General features: G+C 43.4%; 1 long non-coding RNA gene across 2 annotated transcripts; it reads left to right on the top strand.

The window, feature by feature from the left end:
- Positions 1–10896: 10896 nt before the first annotated feature.
- Positions 10897–15802, top strand: LOC310753303. 2 transcript variants are annotated; one of them, XR_014543322.1, is made up of 3 exons: positions 10897–11020; positions 11222–11348; positions 15273–15802. It is a non-coding gene; the product is annotated as an uncharacterized lncRNA (long non-coding RNA). The 2 variants fall into 2 exon arrangements; XR_014543323.1 differs by adding an exon at positions 11638–11720 and having other exon boundaries at positions 10897–11348.
- The last annotated feature ends 8452 nt before the right edge of the window (positions 15803–24254 follow it).

The raw sequence follows: 24254 nt of genomic DNA, 5'->3' as shown, positions 1-24254 counted from the left end.
AGCCCTGGTTATGCTGGCTGGGGCTGATAGAAGTTAAATTCCAAGAGCATCTGAAAGCACCACAGGTTTTCTACCCCTGCTTTACGGTATGTGCACAAGAGGGTCTCAAATCTATTGTTCTAGGCATTGACCAGAAGGACAGAGCTGAGCAGCCACTTCCTCCAGCTGCTCCAGTTGCAGATTGCCCACTCAGTAGGAAAAACAGAGTGCTCATGGGAAAGAACGGTCCTCACCAGGGGTAGCCCATCCCATTTCACTGACTGAGGCAAAATGGCAAAATGAGAAGCGGCGGCGGCGGCGAGATCTTGGGCGTAGCCCCTCAAGAGCTCGCAAGAGCTCTGGGAGATTTTGCAGAGTTCTTGCAGAATCTTGCTGGAACCCACTGCCATTTCGCCTCGCTTCTCCAGTGGTGGGGGAGGGCAGATGGGGCATCTATGGGGGCACCGCCCCATTGGAATTCCACCACCTGAGGCAGCTGCTTCAGTCTGCCTCATGAGTGGGCCAGCCCCGGTCCTCACCCACTGGTTGTCTTCCTCCAGCTGCAGTGGAACTGCTTTCAGAGCCCTGCCACCCATAATCCTCCCCTCTTTGCAGGTGTCTCTCCATCTCATTCACGGGGGGCTCCAGCCCACAGATGGGCCTGGTGGTTCTAGAACAAGCCCCTGGTGCTAATTCTTGATGCTTACTCACTCGCAGAGTTTTCAGAGAGGCAAAACAGGAAAACCCCAAACTTTCTGATCTCATGGGAAGTCCTGCAAATAGACGGTGCTGTGTGAAAATAAGAAAACAAAGTGAAAATTGCATTGGGATCGTGTGGTATGTGTCTGGGTCTATTTTCTTCCCCCTGTGTTTTTTGTTTAACTGTTCTGAGAACTTCTTCTGTTTTTTAAAGGGCTCTTGCTAATGAGGTGATTTACATTCCCAGTTTATTGTTACTACGAAGGCCATAAGAAATGCAGATGTCTCGCTGAACACCAAAGGCGGCCTGCCAATAATAACAGCAGTAATACAAATAAACAGAAAGGGGAAGGGAAGGGGAAAAGAAAAAAAAAAAAGAAGCCCAGCGAACCCATGAGATAAGCAATGTGCCCAGAAAGCATATGACTCTGGTACAGTTCAAGATTGTGTTTGTCACACAGCTCCCTCTGTTCAAAGAAGTGAAAAGCATGCAGCTCAACGAGCTACGCAAATCCCTCCAGGCGCTTGGGCAGCCCTCCAGCCCATTGGTTTGCCTTGCTGCTAATGAATCAGCCTCTTTTGCAAAGTTACCTCCCCAGCTTGTTTACTTGGAAACCAAGTGCTTAAGGAACAGGGTGCTCTCCGCACATAACAATGACCCCTGTTTGAGATGCTCTGCCTTTGCCCGCTCGTATTTGCCGAGGGAGGGGCACAGGCGCAAGGGTGCCTGTATCTTGACAGGAACTTCCAGGAAACTGTCCCAAAGAACATGAGAACATTTTCATTTCAAGAACTGACATTTAATGGTGCCAGCATTTACACACACACACACACACACACACACACACACACACACACCACTGTATCAGCCAGGCCTAGATTTTTTTCTCTATGTATATAAGAAATGAAGACCATAAGAAGAACCTTGCCTGAGCAGACCAGCTCCTGCATTCTCCATCTAAACAATGGTTTACTACGTATTTCAGGCAAGCTTGCAAAACAAGCTTGGAAAGTGACATGATCCTCCTACTTCTGAACGGGGATACACAGTTTTACTAAGTGCAGGTAATAGACCTATTTTCCACAAACAATCTCTGCTTATATTCAGAAACCTGGACCTTCTCTTTCTTGCTGTCTGTCTGAATTAACTGTCCAGAGCTTGTAATTCGCTCTGTTCACTTAGAGAAACGCAAGTTCATTTGATGACGATGATCAAATAATTTATTGCATTAACCAAAGACCATAAAAATTTCTTTAAAATTTGCCCAGCTGCAAACCATTGCATACAGTACACAGCAATCACATTGATGTTGATGGATGTTGTACATATATGGGTGTTTGCTTGCTAATAAAGTATTTCTTGTAAATTACTATGTTGAATATGGAACTTCACGTTGAAGATGGCCCATGGTACCAGGAGTGAAATAAGCTGAGTGAAGTTACTGTGGAATGTTTGAGGGCTCCATCTCTTTTACACGAGGCAGCTGAGGAATGGAATAAGTTTGAGTACAGTGAGAAAGGAGTGATGCTGAAAGGGGGGAAAGGAGTTGTTTTAAACAACGGCAGAAATTTGAGCAAAGCAGGGATGGAGGGGTGCATTTTTGTATATCATTTCCCCCAATAAATGGATTTTCATGCACGTTTCCGCTAATATAGACATTTTCATACGCATTCTTTGCTTGAAAAAGTGCGAATTTCAAAGAATAGCTGTGTTTCCATTCCCCTATTGTTTCAGGAAGTGCAGATTAGGTAGGCTCGCATCTCTCCACACCCCTAATGAAGAAAGCTGCACCCACCCTTTGGAAGTCTATGCCTATTGGCATCAGGCAAGCACCCGCTTTAAAACAAATTTTGTTTAAGCAGGCCTACCCAAACATGTCAATTTGCAATGCTTATTTTGATTATAATTTGAATGTTTTAAATAATCGTTTTTAACTGATTTTTTATTATTATTTTTGTAAACTGCTCTGATCAGTTACAAAGTATATGAAATAAAAATAAAGAAATGAATTTGCGGAGTGGGACCTCTCCCAATAATTTGAGAGTTAAGAGGATAAGGCGAAGCAAACGTATCAAGTCCACAAGGCGTGGTATCAGGTGTGAGAGTAGGAAGAAGAGGGAGATGCCTATTTGATTGACCCACCATGAATGAACCAGGCAATGGCTCAGCAACTTCCTATTGCAGGAAGTTCCTTTGCCACTATTTTTCAGATTCACTGGGGCCAAAGTGGACATGTGAACAGGATGACATGTGACCAGTCTCCTGGTGGTTAGTTCTGATCGTTCCCCAAAAGCAGCTTCAGAGGCTGGATCAGGAGCAGATGGCAGGAAGGGGCTGCTTCAGTTGATGCCTTTGACTGCTGAAAATTAACCCCCTGTCCCAACTGTAAGAGAAAAGCAACTTGGGGAGGGTGAATTTATGCGGGAAAATTGGTGGGAAAGAAAGGGGTTAAACAGCCCCACCCTGGTTAAACTGGCAGGGTCCAATCCCCATTTCCCCCCCAGTTATAAAACAAGATTGGGAGACTATTCATATGTTTCTAGTTTGGTCTTTAATAGTATATTTTACTTTGACATGTTGAGTACCTAAACACATTTAGGAATGCATCTGTTTCCTTCAAACGAGAGGAATAAAGTTGGCATCCAACATTTCCTGACACATTAAAAGGCTCCTACTTAAAAGGAATCAAATCTAGACCGTTTATTCCCTTGAGCGCAATAGTATTAAAGTGTTTTCATTAAATGACTCACAAAGTGAGAATTCCAAAAGAATCTTTTTCTTCCCCTCCCCCCAGGCAACTATTTTCTTCTCCATTTGGCTGGTATATATAATTGTGTGCCATTGCACTTATAATTCATTTGCAGTTATGTTTGTTTGTTTGCTGCGAATGCTTGATGGTTGCCTTCCTGCCCCCTCCAGCAAAAGGCACTTCATAAAAAATGTGGGTTTGTATCTCTCAGGCTTCATTGTGGTGGGTGAAAGAAGACTTACCGTACTACTATGTTTGTTTTAAACAGACCAGCTTGCCTATAGAGCTTGTTAATGAAAAAGTGACGGCGGGATGAGTCCAGTATAGAACAACTGGGTAATTTAGAATTTCAGAAATAAAGAAAATCTCTAATGTATTGTCTGAGGAAAATATTTGTGTCAATTTTTAAAAGAGTTATGTTTGGTCATAAAAGCCCATATCTGGGATTTAAAGGTTTTCTTAACCTGCCGTTGAGGGCTAGAAATTTGAAACTCATGGAGGATTTCTTGTTAGTTCTTAATCTGCTGACCACGATAAATTCTACAATTATAGTTGTGCAGATTGCTATGCTGTCTTTCCTTGGGAACAGAAGCAGTCTGGAACACAGAAGTTCCATGACATTGTACGCGGCTGCGATTGTGAATATGGAAATGACATTTATGGTCACCCATCTAGTCTATTCACTAGGCCTCTACTTTAAACCTTACTTGGACCCAGTATGTCTGTTAGAGGGGTGTCATGGGAGTATGACTGAACCTGATTTGGATATGAAACCCAAACCAGGACTCTCAGAAGTTCACCTCAAAGGAGATGCAAGCACTCCCCCTCCACAAATCCTCTCTAGTTTAGGTCAGTATCAACACAAAAAAACAGATTCCACCAATCTCCCAAACACCCCATTTTTCTTATGCTGATTGGGATATAAGGAGGCATCGTTTTTCCATCCCACCCTGTATTTGTCACATATCACAAGCACCTCTGTTTCTGTTCCACTGCAGTTCATCTTCTGCCAAAATCTATGCTATTTGTCTCAAGCTGCCTGCTATGGTGAAATTACATATTCCGCCCCATTAATTTCAATGCAAAGAAAACACAATGCAAATCAATGATGTATCATCAATTGATGATTTTTTTAAAGACATCATAAATATATGCCAGCATTTTAGTGCACATTTTTTTCCTAAAAGACACATTTTGCATTCAATTTTTTCCTAATCTGCATATTCTTCTTGCAAGCCACTTCCTCTAATGTAGTGCATTTTTGCATTTTATTGTCACTAAAAAATAAAATATGCATCTATACATTTCTCCTAATTTTTGTACACATTTTGCTTCAGTTGGAGAGCTGCACTGTGCATTCCAGAGGTACAAATAGTAAAAGAAAGCTGTGTTTTAGTTTTCTTATTGTTTCAGCAATAGCAAATTAGACGGGTTCACATTAAAATGCAGATTGAACCAAATGTCATCCTCAGCCAGCTACTACTCTTTTCAGATATGATTATATTTTGTTATATCATAAGATATAGTAATCTTCTCTGTGCCTCTTTTCTCTAACTCATCTTTGATACTTCTGACACAAACAGTGTACATTGTGACATCACCACACGGTTCGCCTTCCTGCCAATATGCTAGCCAATGAAAAGAAAGCTCTGTGACTCTAATTCGGCTCTAAGAGTGACTTTTGGGTCTTGCTCAATCTATTCCTTATTCCCACTATGCAATTGCAAAAAGAGACCCGGTGGTTGTTTCCATTCTCATTCTTCAGTTTCCCTCTAAAAGGGAGCAAACATACAAACAAGGCAGCTTTCCTGAAGTAATCTTTATTAGAGATAAAGCACCTAGAATCCCTGACATGGGCAACATTTCAGGAACGTAGAAAAATATCACTGATGTATTAGTTAGCATAGATCACATTTATTTGTTTTGTAAATCATGTAACTAAAGAGCTCTCTAAGGGGCGTGCAGAATAAAATTGTAGGCAAAGCACAACTATTAGAAATCCAATATGCACAAAATAGTTACTGATTATAACAAGTGGGAGGAAATCAGCAAAAACTTTTAAAATGAAAATATATGTCTGGGTAGGCTTGCTGAAACAATACTTTTCAGTGGGTGTCTAAAACACCATTGCAGAGGTTGTGCGAATTTCTCCTTTGGTGTTAGCTTTCGGCTGGAAAAAATGTAATGGAAGATAGCTTTTGCAAATGAAAAATCTGTGCACGCATTCCTGCGCTGAGTCAAGATGACAGCAGAGTCGCACTTCCACATTTGGACATTGGATGGATGAGCTGAAGCAGGGAGAATAATGCAATGCTCAAAGGGAACGCCACCACGCTCAACCCCAAATGAATGAAATGTCTGTGAATGGAAGCGACTTTTCCTGCTGGGAGCTGGCCTGGCATCCGGCATTTGGGAGTAACAAGAACCATAATAGGCATGCAGCTCTTCTGCTTCCCATATTTGTGGCATGTTGCTCGCCCTGGCTGTTTGGAGCCTCAGGCATCTGGATTAGCAGTAGCATGTTACATCTTGTGATCAGCTCGCTAATAATACTCTCGCGGTGATAGTGACATGAAAAACACCCCAGATCCTTTCTTGGAGGCCATCCTGCAGAAAGGGGAATCGTGGAGGAAATCCGTCAAGAGCCTTGTTCAGAAACGCTGGGTGTGACTCTCTGTTTACAGGACTTCGTGCCCATCTTTTATTTCTGAGAGGGAGTAAATATTTCTTCACTTTAATCAGCGTGAGTTATTTAAAAGCTCCTACATATGGGCTTGAAGGAACCCCAGGCAACTGCAATTATGCTAACCCAGCACCAAACACCCTCCTACTCTGATAATGTTTATGTTGCCCTGTGTGGAACTCAGTGGCAGGAAGGATGAATGGACAGCATTTTGTATTTTGGATGTTTGTTGTAAGCCACTTCGGGCACAGCCCACTCTGGAACAGGTCTCTCTCTCGCGCTCTCTCTCTCTCTCTCTCTCTCTCTCTCTCTCTGTATATCCTAAATTAAATCAATTTAGTAACCAGGTGCCTTCCAGATGTTTCAAACTGCCTCTCATCAGCCCCAGCCACCATGCTCCTTTAATAGGGATCAGTGCTATTTCTCTAGAAAAAGAGGTGCCAGAACTCTCTATGAACCTTGTTCTCTTACAATGGCAATGGTGCCTACCTGAGAGGTGCTGGAACTGAGTTCTGGTGAGCTCCAGCTGAAAAAAAGCCCTGCAGCTTAAAATATTTTGGGGTTGCCAAGTTGCGGATGCGGGTGGCACTGTGGTCTAAACCACAGAGCCTAGGGCTTGCCGATCAGAAGGTTGGTGGTTCAAAACCCTGCGACAGGGTGAGCTCCTGTTGCTCAGTCCCAGCTCCTGCCCACCTAGCAGTTCAAAAGCACGTCAAAGTGCAAGTAGATAAATAGGTACTACTCCGACGGGAAGGTAAACGGCGTTTCCATGTGCTGCTCTGATTCACCAGAAGTGGCTTAGTCATGCTGGTCACATGACCCGGAAGCTGTCTGTGGACAAACGCTGGCTCCCTCGGCCTATAGAGCAAGGTGAGCGCACAATCCCAGAGTTGTCCGTGACTGGACCTAACAGTCAGGAGTCCCTTTACTTTACCTTTAAGTTGGGGAAGCTGTTGCATGGTACTGTGTGTTAAGTGATGAGCTCCATACCTTGCCCAGAATAGCAAATTTACTCCCCATATACATACTAGAGATGTTCACACATTACATTCAACAAGTGTAAAGTCTGTGTACCTGTGCACAACAATAGTTGAGCAGTACACTCATACAGTTATTCACTTGTGGCAATCAACAAGTGAACAGTCTGTGTACCTGAGCGTACAACAGTCGAGCTATTACAAAGCAACAAGTGTGCACTCTTTCACACAAACACTTCTTCATGCATAGAGACAGCTTTTGCCTGTGCTCAGTGTAATGTGTGGACATGCCAATGTAAAAAAAAAGATGGAATGATTTAGGGTGAAGAAGCTGGTGGGAGAAAGGGTGTTGACTTGTGCCAGTATAACTGGGGTGTATGTGTGTGTTCAGCAGCTACTCAAGGGAGAAGTGCTAGAATTCAGAGTCCATAGCTGTGGTCACCATAAACCTCACTGCACAGCAACGGGATGTACAGCTCTGCAGCTGGAGTGTGAAAGTGCCTCTGGGCTGCTGCTGCTGCTGCAGCTGCTTTTCAGCCGATTCATAAAGCTCTCAGATCATTACGCTGATAACTGAACGGTTAACAGAGCTACTGTTTGGGTTTGCACTGTGATACTCAAAGGAACATGCTGTGCTTGGCAACACCAGCAGGAATCGGAATGCGCATTAAGTTGGTGAATTCAGCATGGCAGGGGTGCTAGAATGTCATTTGACCGAGATCATAAGCAAAGCCTTGGGGAGAGTAAAAAAAGGATGATTAATCATTGTTACTTGGATAATTACAGACTATTTGCGGTGAAAACTGGAGTGCCAGGAGAGCTCAAGCTACAACACAGTGCAGTCTTTCTAGGATTGAAGAGTGGTGCAACAAAATATCCCAGGCTGTCTGAAAAAAAAACTAGAAGGACAATCCACAGGCTTTATTCTTCCACCATGAAGTGTCTTGTGAGGGTGTATGGAATTTAGTAAACAGCTTCACTAAATGATAGTCCACTCTGTGTGATAGGTAGAGCCATTTAAAACCACCTTCCCCAATGGGATGGCCCTGCATATGTTGCTGGACTCCAACACTCATCAGCCCAAGCCAGCATAGCAGATGATCAGAGAAGATGGAACTTGTAGTCTGACAACATCTGGAAGGCACCAGATTGTGGATGGCTGATTTGCAAGAACAGGTTCTGTGAAGAGTTCTGCCAAAAGATAACTATAAGAAAGGAAGAACCTAAGAAATGTCCTTTCTAATCCAACATTCTGTTTCCCACAGTGGCCAACAAGATGTTTTTGGGAAGCCCACAAGCTGGACATGAAGGCAACAGTTCTCTCTTGTGATTGATCCCTAGCAACTGGTATCTAAAGGCATGTGGCTGATAACCATTGACACCACAAAGCCAGAGTCCCAGGTTCAAATCTCCACACAGCTAGGTGGCCTCTCAGCTTAATATACCTGAGAAAGTTGTTTTGAGGATGAAATGAGGAGGTGAGAGAACCACATGCACAGGCCTAAGGCCTTTGAGTGGGGTTAACAAATGTGACAAAAAGCAAGCATGTAGCCTTTTGGCCACTGCAACATCTTGTGGTAGTGAATTCCCATGAATTGATTGTGTATTGCATGAGGAAGTGTTTCCTTTAGTTTGTCCTGAAGTAACTCACAGTGAGATTGAATGATTGGCGGAATAAGCCAAGGTCATGTGGATCTAGCCTTCAAGTGTTTGGCTCAGTGGTCGCCAAAGTTGGCCCTCCAGCTGTTTTTTGGGACTACAACTCCCATCAGCCCTAGCTAACAGGACCAGTGGTCAGGGATGATGGGAATTGTAGTCCCAAAACAGCCCTTAGCTGATCATAAATAGGCTGTTTATTATAGTCATGTGGAAACTGGTACTCAAATGTTATTCTGTACACCTGAGAACTTTCCATTTCTAGAAGTTGCAGCCTTGTAAGGAATAGCAAAATCTGCTTTTGTCTTGTGCTGAAAAAGGAATTCTGCTACCCTCCCCAGTAGCATCATAGGAGCTGCCTTCTCACATTCAGGTACAGCCCTAACCAAAGAGCATGTAGAACAGAAACCTATTGATTTCAACTCTGATCAGCCCCTGCCAGAATGGCCAATGGATGATGGGAGTTGTCCGATCCAGCAGGGCTCCTCTTATGTCCCAATCCACTATGCTTTATGCATTTCCACTCACTTAGGCTCATATCATCCAGAAGGGGCGAATTCCTACATCTAATGGCTTATTGAGCATCTCAAAGTTATATGATGTAATAATTCTCTACTTTCCTCCTCAGTCACTAGGACTTCAGAACAAACTCGGTCCAACCAAATACTGAGATTCTTGAGTAGATAAAATCCCTTATTTTGGCATCTTGGAAAATCTCTAACAGGGTCATGGGAGCCCTGAATCTGAAAAGGGCCTTAGTGAAAAACAGAGACGTCACACTTTGCTGAAAAGCTTTCAGCTAATAATCACTAAATCTTGTGGATCCGCGTGTGCTTTGACTTTCCATCAAGCTAAAAAATGTAAACTATGCCAGCCGGTACTTTCCTCCCGGGAACAATGTTTAGACTCAATCTGTGAAATGGTTTAATACTGCAAGTTACATAACACAGTTATTCCTTCTGCTAATGGAATCAGTGCTTGCCGTGCTGCATCCTCTGACAAAGGCCTTTGCAAAACCATGTGGCAAGGAAACAGCGCCACACTTCACTTGAGAATCAGGACAAGTAGTAAGGGGCAGCTAGTTCCAGATTTACGTATAAGCTAAACAAGCTGTAGTTTAGGGGGGGGGGAATCTGGATATACATTTCCAAAATACAGTGGTACCTCGGGTTAAGTACTTAATTCGTTCTGGAGGTCCGTACTTAACCTGAAACTGTTCTTAACCTGAAGCACCACTTTAGCTAATGGGGCCTCCTGCTGCTGCTGCGCCGCCGGAGCACGATTTCTGTAATCATCCTGAAGTAAAGTTCTTAACCTGAAGCACTATTTCTGGGTTAGCGGCGTCTGTAACCTGAAGCGTATGTAACCTGAAGCGTATGTAACCCAAGGTACCACTGTATAAGATAAAAAAGAAATAAAATAAAACCTACATACAGCAACAGTGTTTTGTGTTGTGTAGGCTCCTATTAGGTCCATAAATTACCATATATGTTATGTACTGAAGTTCTCACCCTGGGCCAGCAGGGGGATACTGTAGATAGTTAGGCAAATGAAGGATCGAAAGTGGCGTTCAGTGATTGGATAGTTTGTATGCAAATGAAGGATCGAAAGTGACGTTCAGTGATTGGATAGTTTTAGAAAGTTGCTACAGTTACATTGTTCTGGAGCTCTATATAAGCAGGCTGACTGAGCTCTTCAGTTCAGTTCAGTTCAGGCCTCTGAATAAACAAGAGCTGTTTGAAGAATCGCTGTGTCGTCTGATATGTTCGCCCACAACTTAACAATATAGCATATATTCAACACAAAAAAACAGTGACAATTTGTTGTTGACAAAGAACAGCTAGGCATATAAAGGGCCCCATTACCTTCAGTAGCTTAGGGTCTCATCAAACCTAAATCCGGCCCTGGGGGCAGCTGATTACAGAGCATCTTCGTTTTAGGTGGAAAGCACTGGTTCTCAAAGGTGACTCATCATTTTTCCAATAGCCTGAGATTAATTCACTGAGACAAACAGTGAGGGGAATTATTAGCACTGTAGATAACAACCAGCCTGCAAGTGCTAATCTGTTCTCTGCTTTACATGCATAAATCTCAATACCAGCTGCTGGGAATCACAAGTGGGCGAAGTGATCTTGCAAAGTTGGCCACTTTGAGAACAGCATGATGGATCATTGTCTTGGTCCAGAAGAGCTCTTCTTTTGCCAGTTAACCACTGGAAATGACATTGAAATGCTGGAAAAAGGAATATGTCTGTGGCATGCATGGTTCTTGTTGAAGTAAGATTTTGGCAAATGCAGTTACTCAAATTGCTGAACCACTATTCAAAGTTCTGATCTGACAGATCCCTTCAAGAGAGACAGAACTCAGGCTGCATTCTCCACTTCTGTCTCCTGTGTATGGGCTGCTCCTGCTGGGGGGGGGGAATGGCTTTGCTAGCCTATGGGATGGATATTCCCAGATGTCTTTCTCCACACTAGGCTCCGGATGTGTTTTTGTTAGCCCCCATCTGTAATTACAGTGGGAGAAATATCAAGAAGACGCCAGTTCGCTCCAAGTGAAGCATCACATGGAGATGCCTTGCCTGTTCTGCATAGTGACACAAAGGTAAGGAAACTCTATCTCCATGCTGTCACTAATGCAGCGATGTTTTCCTGGCCGGGAACCAAAATGTCATCTTGGTGTAAACAGCATCAGAGGATCTATTACAGCATTTGTACCACCGTGTGTGTGTGTGTGTGTGTGTGTGTGTGTGTGTGTGTGCCTTTTCACATGTTATTTAGTTTTAGATTATCTGGGAAGAATTGGATTTAAAACCATATGCCCTGTGATTTTGTCATCTTAAAAATTCTGCGCTTGCTGTTTTCACATACATATACGACCGTTCTGTTTGCAGAACAGGACCAGAAAGCGTTGCACGAGGCCAGCGACATTTCCAAAGCTGGCAATGGAAATTCAGGAACAAGCTGCCCCGGGAAGGTGGGCCAATCTGTAAATAATCTGTCATGTGGCCTAGTCCCCAAAGTCCTGGAGATCTGTTCCTAAGCGTTTGACGCCAGAGGGGGGGCTGCGATTACCACTCATCAGGAAAGCAAGGGAAGTGATTTACCTTACTGTTTTCTGCATCTTCTCAATCTATATTTGGTCTTGCTTGAAATTACAGTAGCACTCCCTGTCACCTGAATTATCCTGTGCAGAAACCCCCCCCCCCAGTGATTTCTATAGAAGGAAATTGAAGGGCAAAGGAGTGAAATACTGAGCCTAAAGGGCAAGGATTGTGCTTTTTGACACTAAATGTTTTGGAAGGAAGTGATTTGGCACCTACCTGCCGTTCCTTTCCCTGTGAAGTTCAGTACCTATTGTAAAGCTCTCTATGGAGCCTTGCAAGGGGAAAGCAGCCAGGTGAGGTCCAGGGGGTGTTAAATTTAATTTTCAACAGAAAAGTAGCAAGCAGGGGAAGGGGTAAGTTAACCTTTCCCAACATGGTTTTGCACTGCGGTTCCCATCTGGTGTAGCCAATGGTGAGGAATTATGAGAGTTGTAGTCCAAAACAGGTGAAAGGCACCAGGTTGGGAAGGCTGAGTTAAACACTCCCCTCACACCAGCTGCTACTGTGCTTAAAAAAAAATAACCCCCCCAGATGCTTTTCCCTACAAGAAACAGCTGTCAAGGCCATTTGGAATTTGCTGCGTCTGATAAAAATGCAGCCTGGTAATCAATCCTGGGCAATAAATGTCATAAATTTGGTTCCACTTGAGGCAACATGTTGGGTTTCATCTGGAAAATGGAACAGAACCGAGCAGTGCTTCATGCAAATTTATTTATTTTATTTATTTGTATTTATTAAATTTGTATACCGCCCTTCATCTGTAGATCTCAGGGCGGGTAACAACATAAAAACACAGTATGAAAATCCACAACATACATATTAAAAATATGAAACAAACGCAAACCAATAATCCCCAATCCCGTCCTGTAGCGGGTTACAAAATATTCAGCTGAAAGCCGAGTTGATGGAACAGGAAACAAGCACCAATCATCCCAGTTTTGTACCTGACCAAATACTCAGAAAACTTGCATCTTAGCAGAACTCTCATATGAGTGTGTCTTTGATAAGCTTCTGGCTCCATCTGGTGTTGCATAACACCAATCCTCACCCTGTTCAGGCATTTAAAGGCAAGTAAGAGATTTTGTGAGTGGAGGGAGCGGCGGATGAACCCATTAGTCCCAGCCTCTCTGCTGCATCTCCTATACAGGTCTGAGGCCCTCCTGGCTTTGTGCAAAATGAACTTCTGCAGCAGAGAACCCGCCAAGCTTGCGTAGGTTCATTGTGCAATTTAGAACCCTGATTAGGCAGAGTTCTAAGCTTTGCCAAGAGCTTCCGCTGAGGTGGCGAACAGGAGGTCTTCCCAATGTTGCCAAACCGTAACTCTCATCAGGGGCGGAGCAAGGTGGGTGCGGACCGCCCCAGGTGTCATCTCGGGGTGTGTGTGTGACATTTGGTGCCAACCCTTCCCTACAGAAAGCTCAACAACTCCTAGCAATGACAATGGCTAGATCACAGGCAGTCTTTTCATACTGTGAGTAGATCGCAGTCTCTTGGGAGTCCAACTAGATTTCAATGTGGGGGGTGTGTGTGTGAGAGAGACAAGAAATTTTCCATACCGGGTACCACCTGACCTTGCTACACCACTGACTCTCATAATCCATGATCATTTGGCAGGGCTGGCTGGGGCTGCTGGGAGTTTTAGTTCAACAAGATCTGGAGAGCCACACAGTTTGGCCACCCTGGCCTGCACAGCTTCTACTGTGTTCTATCTGCTGCAGATGCTAGCAGAAGGGCTGCAGAACTGGGTTAAGTGACACAGTGAAGGGGCAAAACCAATGGAGTCAGCCTTGCTTCACCCCTCATGCAATTTCCATCACAGTGTTGTGAGACATGCAACCCTGCATATGTTCCTGGACTACAATTCCCATCAAAGCTGGCCATTTGCCATCCTGGCTATGGCTGATGGGAGTTGAAGTCCAGCAATATCTGGAGAGCAACAGGTTCTCCATTCTTGCTGCATCACATGTATCAATGCCTGAGCAGGGCCAGGGTTGCGGATACAGCAGCTACTAATATAAGGGCCCAAGTAAATTGCAATTATGTACACAGCTCTCTTCCCTCATGTGATCTCTCCATCACATGTCTTTAAATGCCTGAACAGGACTCCTGTCTTCTCTCAAAGGAATTCAAGGCCAACTTCTCAGGCTTGTTTCTTATGTAACCAAATGTTTTAAATATTAATTACCTCCTCCCTTTTGCATATAGAACACTTTGCCTCTCACAAATGCTGGCAATTTGCCACGAGATCAATCCTCATGTGGCAACCACTAGATCTCACTGCTGAAATGGGGTGGATCTGCACACGGGGGTGGGGTGGGGAATGCTATAAATAAGTCAGAAATTAAATCGTTATAACGAAAGAAAGAAAAAACCCTATGTAAAACCCACATAGAAAATTTATTTGCTCTTTGGCTCCATCTGGTGTTGCATAACACCAATGTGTTGTTTATAACACATTCAAAGCGTCATCTTTTTTTACTACTGTAGCTGAGCCCATGGTTGTGGTAAAAACAAGGGGGTTTCCCACACTTCCGCTTGTCCCGTGCCTAGAAAGGACGGAGCCTTGCTTTTTTCTTTTTGCCCTGCCACTTTCCCATGAAAAACCTGCTCTTTTGCGCTAACTCGGAACAAATGGCTATCCATGGAAAACCTGATTATTGTTTGTTCACTGCTGCACTGCAGATTTTCCCAGGGGAAAGTGGCAGAGTGAATGGAAGTGTGTGGATGGGCCCAAACTCTCCAAAATGTAGCTTTTGAGAGTCTGGCATAAGTTGCTCCTGTCAACATGAGGAAGGTATGCTGCAGATACACCTCTAACATGGCAGGGCTATTTGACAACTTGGTTTTATTTCTTCATCATCATTTATTTAACAGTATTTATTTACTCAAACCTCAACACAGTATAGAAAAGAGAACCCAACTTGGTTGTTTGACTTTCCCTTTCCTGATTGCTTCTCCTTGCTTTAAAGCTGGTAAGCAAAATATGCAGGGGAAAACGAAACCACTGATTCACCCCTCTCCTTCTCTAAACTTTTGTAAGTCTTGGGGCCTTGTGTCCTTCCGTTTATGCCTCTTCTGCTTACTATTCCTGTGAGGTGTCTGGCATCCCAGCAGCAACACATGGGTATTGCAAAAATGTGCAAAGAGTTAATTTAAGATTCTTAGCTATATGCTAGGAATAGAGTTGGCAAAGCATGTGCCACACCTGTACTGAAATATCTGCATGGGTTACCAGTTTGTTTTTCCAAGCTGAATTCAAGGTGCAGGTTTGGATCTTTAAAGTCTTAGGTGGTCTGGGCCTTATTTCAAAGAGCCCTTCCACCCCAATGAGCCCACTTAAGAGTTTTAAAACCTGCCAACTTCCTGCTGAACACAAATGCTGTTTATTTTTTCTTTTTGTTCCACTTTTGTTGCCCCTCTAGATGGAAAGAATGCAATAACATCAGCAGAACAATATGTGGACAGTCCAGTATAAATCCATCACTAATGCACTATTATTCAATGGCACTCTGCAAAACACAAGCAGCAACAAAGAAAAACAGAACGGTCAGTAGGATGAGGAGAAGGAGGAGGAGGCCTTTTTCTGATATTGCTCAGCAAGCTCTATCTCTCTATCTTCCCAGGAGCAGAATCCAGGCCAAGCGATACCACTGAATATAGAACCCTTTATCTTCTTTGCCGATCACTTGTAGCCGAGTAAGATTGTCTTCCATAAACACAGTTTTAACAGTGAGTCCGTAAGTGACTGTGGAGGCCAATTCTGGATCCACACGTCCTTCCACAGTGGGGACATTGGTTTCTTGGCGGGAGTTGATCACGGTGTGGATTTGCCAAGCGTGCCTTTCTCTTAGCATGTTTCTCCCTTGCATCCTGCATTTGAGTGTCTTCAAAGCCCATGACACCTTTGGTATTAGCTGTTCTCCAACTGGAGCGTGTGCAGACCAGTGTTTCCCAGTTGTTGGTGTTTATAAAAAAAAAAGTTTTACCTTGAGAGAGTCTTTATACCTCTTTTGTTGACCACCAGCATTACACTTTCCATTTTAAAGTTTGGAATAGAGTCGTTGCTTTGGAAGACGATCATCAGGCATCCGCACATCAAGACCTGTCCAACGAAGCTGATGTTGAAGAATCATTGCTTCAACACTGGTGATCTTTCCTTCTTCCAGTACATGGGCATTAGTTTGCCTGTCTTCCCAAGTGATGTGTAAAAGGAATATGGAACCCTTTATCATAACACTGACTGCATGGGTTCAAGACTGTTGCTCCCTGCTCACCTTTATTTTCCTCATCTGCTTCCTCTGGACCTTTCTTGGCAATCCTGGGCTGTCTCAGCCTCCAGGGGATTAAGCTGCACATGTCTGTCCTGGCAGTGAAGAACGGGAACATCATGTTATTTCCATTCACTTCCCTCTAGTGTTCTCTCAGAGCCCTTCCATCCACCGCTCGTGGCTTCCACGCTGAGCAGCCTTCTCCCAGGTTGCCATGGTGCAGCTGCTGGCTTGTCATTAATATGGTGGGTAACTTCAGATCCTTGACCCCCTTTGCTTTTCACGGCTTTTCATGGCGTATTTCGCCCCTGATTGTATAGCTCCACATTCCCCAGCAAAAAGATAAAACGCAAATGAAAAGCTGCTGCTGCTGCTGCTTGAACGGGGAGATGTGTTTCACAAAGGCACGCTGCAGCAACGGCAAAACTCCAGGGAAGAAATGGGAGATTAAAAGAGCCACAGACTCTGTCGGAGCAGGGAGGATGGCAGATGTTGGATTTTTTCCAGTCTGCCTACGCTGGGACTGTGTGGATCCCTGAAAGCTTAGGCTGCAATCCTAAATGCATTTTCCTGGGTGTAAGTGTCCTTCGAACTCAGCAAGGTTTACTTTTGAGTACACATTGTGTAGAGCAGGTTTTCCCAAATTTGGGTCTCCAGCTGTTTTTGGACTACAACTCCCATCATCCCTAGCAAGCAGGACCAGTGGTCAGTGCCTCTGTAAGTTCAAGGAAGTACAGTGGTACCTTGGTTGTTGAACTTAACCCGTTCCAGTTGTCCATTTGACTCCCAAAACCATTCGAAAACCAAGGCGCAGCTTCCGACTGGCTGCAGGAGCTTCCTTCAGGCAAGCGGAAGGCGTGTCGGACGTTTGGCTTCCAAAAAATGTTCGCAAATCAGAACAGTTGCTTCCAGGTTTGTGGCATTCAGAAGCTGATTTGTTGAGGAGCCAAGCCATTTGAGAACCAAGGTACCACTGTATAAAATATGTGTGGGACAGGAAAGAGTGTGAGGCTTTGAAATGTTGAAGATGAAGTTTTTAAGAACTGCTTGACATTTTCAGGGGGAGCCCTGGGCCCCAGTGATCCAGCTTCTGCTGGTTGGATAACTGCCTGAGGTGATGAGACGATATTCAGTGACCACTCAATCAAACGTTAGAATGATGTAGGGTAAACAGACTGAAGAGTCACTTGTGATTTTATTGTCATCTCAGACAAGAGGCCTGCAAATCTCCAGAAGTCGTTGGAGAGTTTCGGGGGGGGGGGGAACGATGACAAAACAAACTCCACTCTTTTGGATAGTGCAGCAGAAAATGATTCCCATTTGGCAAGAACTGTTCAAGTATAGCAATCGACTCTAGGTACAGCCTGTTCTCTTGCATTTAGTCATATAACTTTGGCTTATATGGAGTAGAATGAGACAAAGGCTCAGCTGTTGGGGGACTGTATAGAAGCTGTTTTGAATTTTGAGTGCTGAATGCATCATCTTGACACACTGAAAATCACAATCTCTCCCACCCCCAAAGCTTATTGCTGTTAGAAAGAGCTTCATCTTTGGGAAGAATGTGGATTTCTGAAAGGAAATCAGGCTTTGTTTCCAAAACCACAAATATTATAAGGAACTTATCTATAGTTCCTGTGTTTGGTTTCAGGGCATGCCAATCGCATTCTCAATCTCATTCTCTTTATCAGGCTACCCTGGCTCATCCCCAGCTGCCCCTCTCTCCCCAGATCACGGCCCTCAGTGGTCCTGCTTCACACCATCTGTGGCTGCAATGTTTTCCTCAGGTATCTTTCTCTATCTTCTATCCAGGAAAGTAAAAGGCATTATCAGAGTTCAAGTGTTTGCAGAGACTAGCCTCAGGCACATGGCATTGCCTCTCATCTTCCCTGTCCCTGGTGGAGAAGCCAATTGGCAATGCTTGGACAAGCGTTCTGGTTCCCGCTGAGTTCAGCAAGGCTCTGGGGCGCATAGCAGCAGGAGTGGGGTTGGTGCAGGAGGCGGCAATTCCCACTTCACCTCACGTGGTGAAACAGGACAGGCCGCCCCTGCAGCAAGCCTTTCAGAATAACTGTGTTTCAACAACAACTGTCTCAGAAATAATTTGGGCACAATTAGTCCTTCTTTGAGGCCAAGGATGGACTGGGTGTTGTTTCAATGTACCTCCAAGCCCCTAACATTTTTCATGATTTTATAACCGGCTCACATGAATAAGACTTTACAGGCACAATCGTGGCTCAAATTGTGTCATTTGTGCACAGTTAACCGCCCCCATCTTTCCCTAAACATATGACTCAAAGCAGGCTTCTAAATACATTCCTGGTGCAGGCAGCGCTCTGAAGTCGACAGAATAGCGCAAAGAATGAGGCACAACTCATCTCTCAGACTCATTACATGGGGCGCTGCAAAAAGCAAGACACTCATGGAACACTAATCTTAAATGCACAGCCAGCCTTTTAGAAAGCTGACCTATATCTGGAGAAAGTAATGTGTGTTTGTGCAGAAACAGTCGCATCCACTGTTTTTAAATATGAAAAAAAGAAGCAGGAAATTATATTAAATCTTGGCTGAATCATACACAAGGTACACACTTTAGAGTGGAAAAAAGTTACCAGCTTCTTTCATGATCGTGCATGAGATCACTACAAGGAGGGAGAGATCATGGATTTTCAATATCAACATTTTAAAACTTGGAAATGTTTATATTTATAATCCAGTGGCTCCCTCCTCACCCCCACCCCCACATGGAGGATTTGATACTGGAATGGAAATTGCCGAAACCATTTTGTAAACTGACATTGCTCAAGATAAATAACAGACCCAGAGCAAACTCCAGAAGGCTTGTTGCAGACTGTACATATTTGGACAAAAATGACATAATGATTTTATGACAGAGGGCTTGCTAATTTGGGAACCACCTTAAGAAGCTGTGTGCGTCACCGATTTATACAGGAATGCTGACCTCTTTATATGACATCACCTTGCAAGAATGAGAACGTAATTATTCTACCTCATGTTTAAAATCAGGGCTAACTTGAAACCACTCATTCGTATCTGGTTTCTTTTTTGTGATTGTGCAAATCAGCATTCTTAGCACTGCTCAGTAGATTTCTGAAAACTTTTATTTACGGTATATATTCATATGTACGTAACTTTGATGGGGCAACTGCATTACAGTCTTCATGTAATGATGAAATGGCAAACTGGTGTAAGCACTCTGGTAGTTGCCTTTTTGACCAGTGCAATTTCTGGATTGATGTGCACAGGTATAGTGACATCACACAACCATTCCCTCCTTCTGGTGTCTCCTGTACTGCTTAAATCAGAGAAGTGGCTCTTCAGATGTGGTTGGACTCCCATAAGCCCCAGTCAGTTTGGCCAGTGTTCAGGGAGGGTCAGAGCTGTAGTCCGGCACTATCTTGAAGGTCATAGCTACTTCACCCCTAGTCTACATCTAGACCCAGGGCAGAGACCTGTCTGCTTTTGTTTGTTTGTTTTTTGGACAGCTAAAATTTGTTCTGCAAAAGTAGCTTATTAATAGTTACCTCGGAGATTCACTAATGGAATTGGCTTCCTTGCATTTAAATCAAGGAAGTCAAGTAATGAACTCATTATGATGACTGTTATTGTATTTCAGTTCGGCTGATGTTTTTGAAGATACCCAGGGAGGTTTATTGCTCTTTAGAATTAGGTAGAGGAAACTGGCAGCTTGCAGAGAGCATCCAGCACCTTAACTTGCTCCCATATTGACATTGCTGTTCTTAACCCAGAGGTGTCGCTGTCCCAAATGTACATCCTGAACTTTTATATACTGAATGCACATTTTTATTGTGCATTTTTAAAGAGGCACTTCTTAATTTCTCTTGTCTTTTTTATTATCATTCCAGAACCACAGCTTGTTTGGGCTTTATTTTATTATTTTATTGCCTTTTTACCCCACCAAATCTCTAAGGTGCTTCAAGTGGCATGCACGATTTTCCCCTGCCTCATTTAATTCCCACAACAATCCTCTGTGAATGTGGTTAGTCTGAGAAGCAGTGACTGGCCCAAGGTAAAATATTGGACATGGACACAAAGAGGGCATCTCTGCTTAAAATTGCAAAAGAAAAATCAATATTCACCCCTGATTTCATTTTATTAATCCTCCTTCAACATTCCAGAAAAAGATTTCTTGCCATTCTTACATTACCTTATCTTGCATTTCACTAATTAACAAAACAAGTCCATCGCTGGCCAAATTATTCTCCTGTAATCTTCCTTTCCTCCTTTGGGCCAATATGGCTAGTTTATCCACTCTGCTAATTCAAGGCATTTCAATAAATGTTCCTAGTCAATTGGGATTTGTTGGCATTTCTTTGCCAATAATTTTTTTTTTTTTGCTGCTATCAATGAAATTGAAACCATAGAACTGTTAACCTCAGTCAGATTGAACAAGATTAATTTAGGAGTAAAACCCAAAGTAGCCCCAAGCATCACAGAAATTCTGTATTTCAACAGAATCACTCTTCTGCTATGCTAATATAGAGACTGCCATGTTTCTCTTTATTGCTGCTTTTTGCCTAACTGGGAACATGTGTTTTCATTAAGGTATGCCACAGATCTGTATAAGATTTGGGCTTTATAGTTTCATTCATGGGGAGCAGCCATTGTTTCTTAGCCTCAAACCCTATGTTTGTAGCCTGATACCTGTACCACCTAGATTTAATCAGCCAGCAGTCTAAAAGCTGACTATGACTACAACAACTAGCCCATCTCTCCCTCCCTCTCTCTCTCTCTCTCTCTCTGGGGGTCTGTGTGTGTGTGTGTGTGTTTCTCCTTGTGCCATCCTCCTCGTAGGCTTTGCTGGGAAACACAGGAGGGGAGAGAACTCTTCTGTTTGGATCCTGCTTGTGGGTTTCCTACAGGCATCTGGTTGGCCACTGTGAGAACAGGGATGATGGACTGGATGGGTCATCAGCCTGATTCAAGGAAGCTATTCTTATGTTAATTATGGCTGCCTACCATCAGTATTTTGTAAGCAGGATTCAAGTGCAAAAAAATCCACTTGCAAAAAACCCTGTTTGCAGTTAGGAAAGTGATGATGAAATGCATTGAAAACCACGGAATGAACAAATCATTAACAGGAAGACCTATAATCTGTAAGTAAATCAAGATGAATGCTTATTGTCATATAAGCTCCCCACAAACAATTCAGAACAAATGCTGGTTAAAGACTGGGTATAATTTCACCTCCATGTAAGCATTATGCAAGAAAATCATGCTCAATAAATAGATCATCTGGAGGAGCCTGAAAAGTTCCAGGGAACTCAAAAGCCTGCTACTATCTTGTAATATATTGGTTGGTCGTAATAAAGTATTGTCCAATTGTGCATTTTAGAGTATATTTAATATGTGATCTCTGACTTAATAGCACCCAATTCTTCATGCTGATGAATGCTTAACTTTTTCTGAAAAAGTGGTCTCTGAAATGGTCCTCAGACTATAGGAATGTTTTATACACCCTTTGGGAAGACTATTCTACAGAGGGATACACAGAAGATACACTGATGAAGAAAGCAGATTATCTGATTTTCATATGCCAAAGCTAAACAAGTTCTCCTCCAGGCCAAGAGGAACTGTGAACACTGAACATCTGCCTCTAAAAACCAGGCCACATACAAATAGAGTTTTATTTTTTAAAAAATATATATATCCATCATCCATTTATCGCCTTTGCTATCCACGTAGCAGCCCAGATGTTGATTTGGCAACCTTTCTTTTTTCTGTGGACACCATTTCATCATTAATTTGAATGCATGCTATATAAGAGGGAAATCTGTAACAGGATACCTCACAAAGGTTCCAAGATCCACAAGCTGGTTTTGGTTTGATTTTAAAGTCTGAATGAGAAATTTGAAGCAGGCAAGAAGCTCTCTGATGTAAGCCCGAAATGTTAAGGCCAGAGAAGATTCAGTAACCCAGGGTGATTTGTTCCTAAGCTACATGTGTGTCCATGTGGAAATATTTGAATGCAAACATGTAATATTTTAATGTGAACTTTTTATTATGCTGGGATTTGAGATAACACATTTCTGGCCTAATGTAGGGCTGCCATATGTCCAGAATTTCCTGGACATAGCCGGAATATGGCTGTCGGAAACAGTGTCCGGGCAGAAACCGCTGAAATGTCTGGGAAAATCTGGACGTATGGCAACCTATGTCAGAAGTCTAGATTTTGGCTAATTTCCTTAAAAATATCTCAGAAACTTAAATGTTTTTGAGATTTTTTTGGGGGGAGGGGATCAACTTGGCCCAAGAAAGCTCAACATATTTTACTTTACAGCAACCCTTGCCTAAGGCAAATAAATTGTATTGTTTAGGTGTAGAAATTTCACAAGTTGATGTAGCAGCCATTTTGTTTTCTGATTTGGAGTCATTTCATATAGAGATGCATTCAGGGTTGGAGATTCACTCATAAAATGTAGCTGTGGTGGTTAAGAACAGAAGAGGAGGGTTGCTGGTGGTCGTGGGGAGGGGCCCATTTGGGTACAAGGCTGGGGGGCCAATGATAGGTGGACCCAGATTCAATGGCAGGTGGAGCCACATCCTGGCTAGTTGTAAGAAAGGCAGGCTGGTGGGGTTGTCTGGGGGTAGACTGAGATTGATGGGGAAGTGACCCACTCACCCTCATGGACCAGCCTTCACTGCTTCTTCATCAATGGTCTAACTAGCCAGCTGTTGCTGAGCTACACCTCCCATTAGCTCCAGTAAGCATGAACCTCCAGATGTTGCTGAACCATGACTGACCATTGGCCATGCCAGCTGGGGCTGATGGATATTGGAGTCCATCTACATCTGGAGGTCCCCAGGTCCCCCATTCCCTCTGTGAACTGAAGGTTTTCTGTTTCCACTTTTCCAATTGATACACAACATTCTGCAAACTCTGGAGGCCACCGAGCATACACGGTCTGCATCGGCATGTTTTTTGTGTGTGTTTCACCTTTCTCATTTTTTTTCCTAACACTTGGCAGTTTTGCATACGTTCACCCCAGCATGCCAGTATTTCCTCTTTGTTTCTTCAAGCTGCATACCATCACTTTCAAGCACATTTAAAGTGCATGGCTTGGCCCCAAATATTGCTGGGAACCATAGCTTGTTAAGGGTGCTGGGAATTGTACCCCAGTGAGTAGTAATAAACTACAGTTCCCATGATTCTTTGGGGGAAGCTTTTAGTGCATGGTGCATACATAGCCTCGGTAGCCCTGTTTTGATACTGTTCCTGCCAACACTCAAGCACCTGAGTTTGGTGTGTGTGTGTCTTAGGTTGTTTTCTGCCCAAAGTTAAGCACTGGGGGAAATGTTAGGACACATGCAGAGCATGTGCTTTCTGTGTGTATGGGTCTGGGTAAGGGATGAGGACCCGAGCAAGTTTCCCGTTGCAGAGCACAGTCCCCCACAAAGGTGTTTTTTGGTTTTTTTTAAACGAATTCTCCAATTAAGCATGAATCTGAGCCATTTGGATGTCCTATGAGTGGTTTTGATTTGTCCAATTCTACTGCGATGAATTGTGCTCTTTCTGGTGCCTAATGAGAACTGGTATTCCCATGATGAGAGATTAATTTAATTAGAGTATACGTCAGGGAGCTAAATCTGCTCGTTTGCAAGGGAGCCAGCCACACTGCTCATTTCGGGGAAAACTGTTTAAATTTTCAGAAGAAATGTCTTTATAGTGTCCTTTTCCCTCTTCATTCAAGGCAAGTGTCAGAAGGTGCTGCTGATGCAGTTCTGAGATTCAGCCTGGGCAAGTTCCAGTTGGATAGCCCGAATTCTTCGCCCCTGTGTTTTTAATTACCTAACACCAAGAGAAGCCAAGGTTTAGCCAACCGCCAGGATTTCCAGGAGACTGATTGCATTCACAATTTTTGTAATCTTTTTATGTTCATTTAGAGAATACTAAACCTCCCCGCATCCCCCCAAAACACAAAATCCAGTAATCAGAACTTGGCCAGTAAATTAAGCTCTTATTCAAAAGATTAGTTCACATCATCTGCACTCCATTAGATGTTCTCTCTAGCCAGGGAATATGATGCCAGCTATATCTTCTAGGGGGAATAACTTCGGCTGTTGCCAAGTGTTTGCAATTTACTGACTCTCGCAGTA

This window comes from Podarcis filfolensis (assembly GCF_964270895.1).
Source record: "Podarcis filfolensis genome assembly, chromosome: 2".
Taxonomy (NCBI): Eukaryota; Metazoa; Chordata; class Lepidosauria; order Squamata; family Lacertidae; genus Podarcis; species Podarcis filfolensis.
The sequence above is the reverse complement of the archived record's forward strand: the minus strand, read 5'-3'. Positions and strand labels throughout refer to the sequence as shown.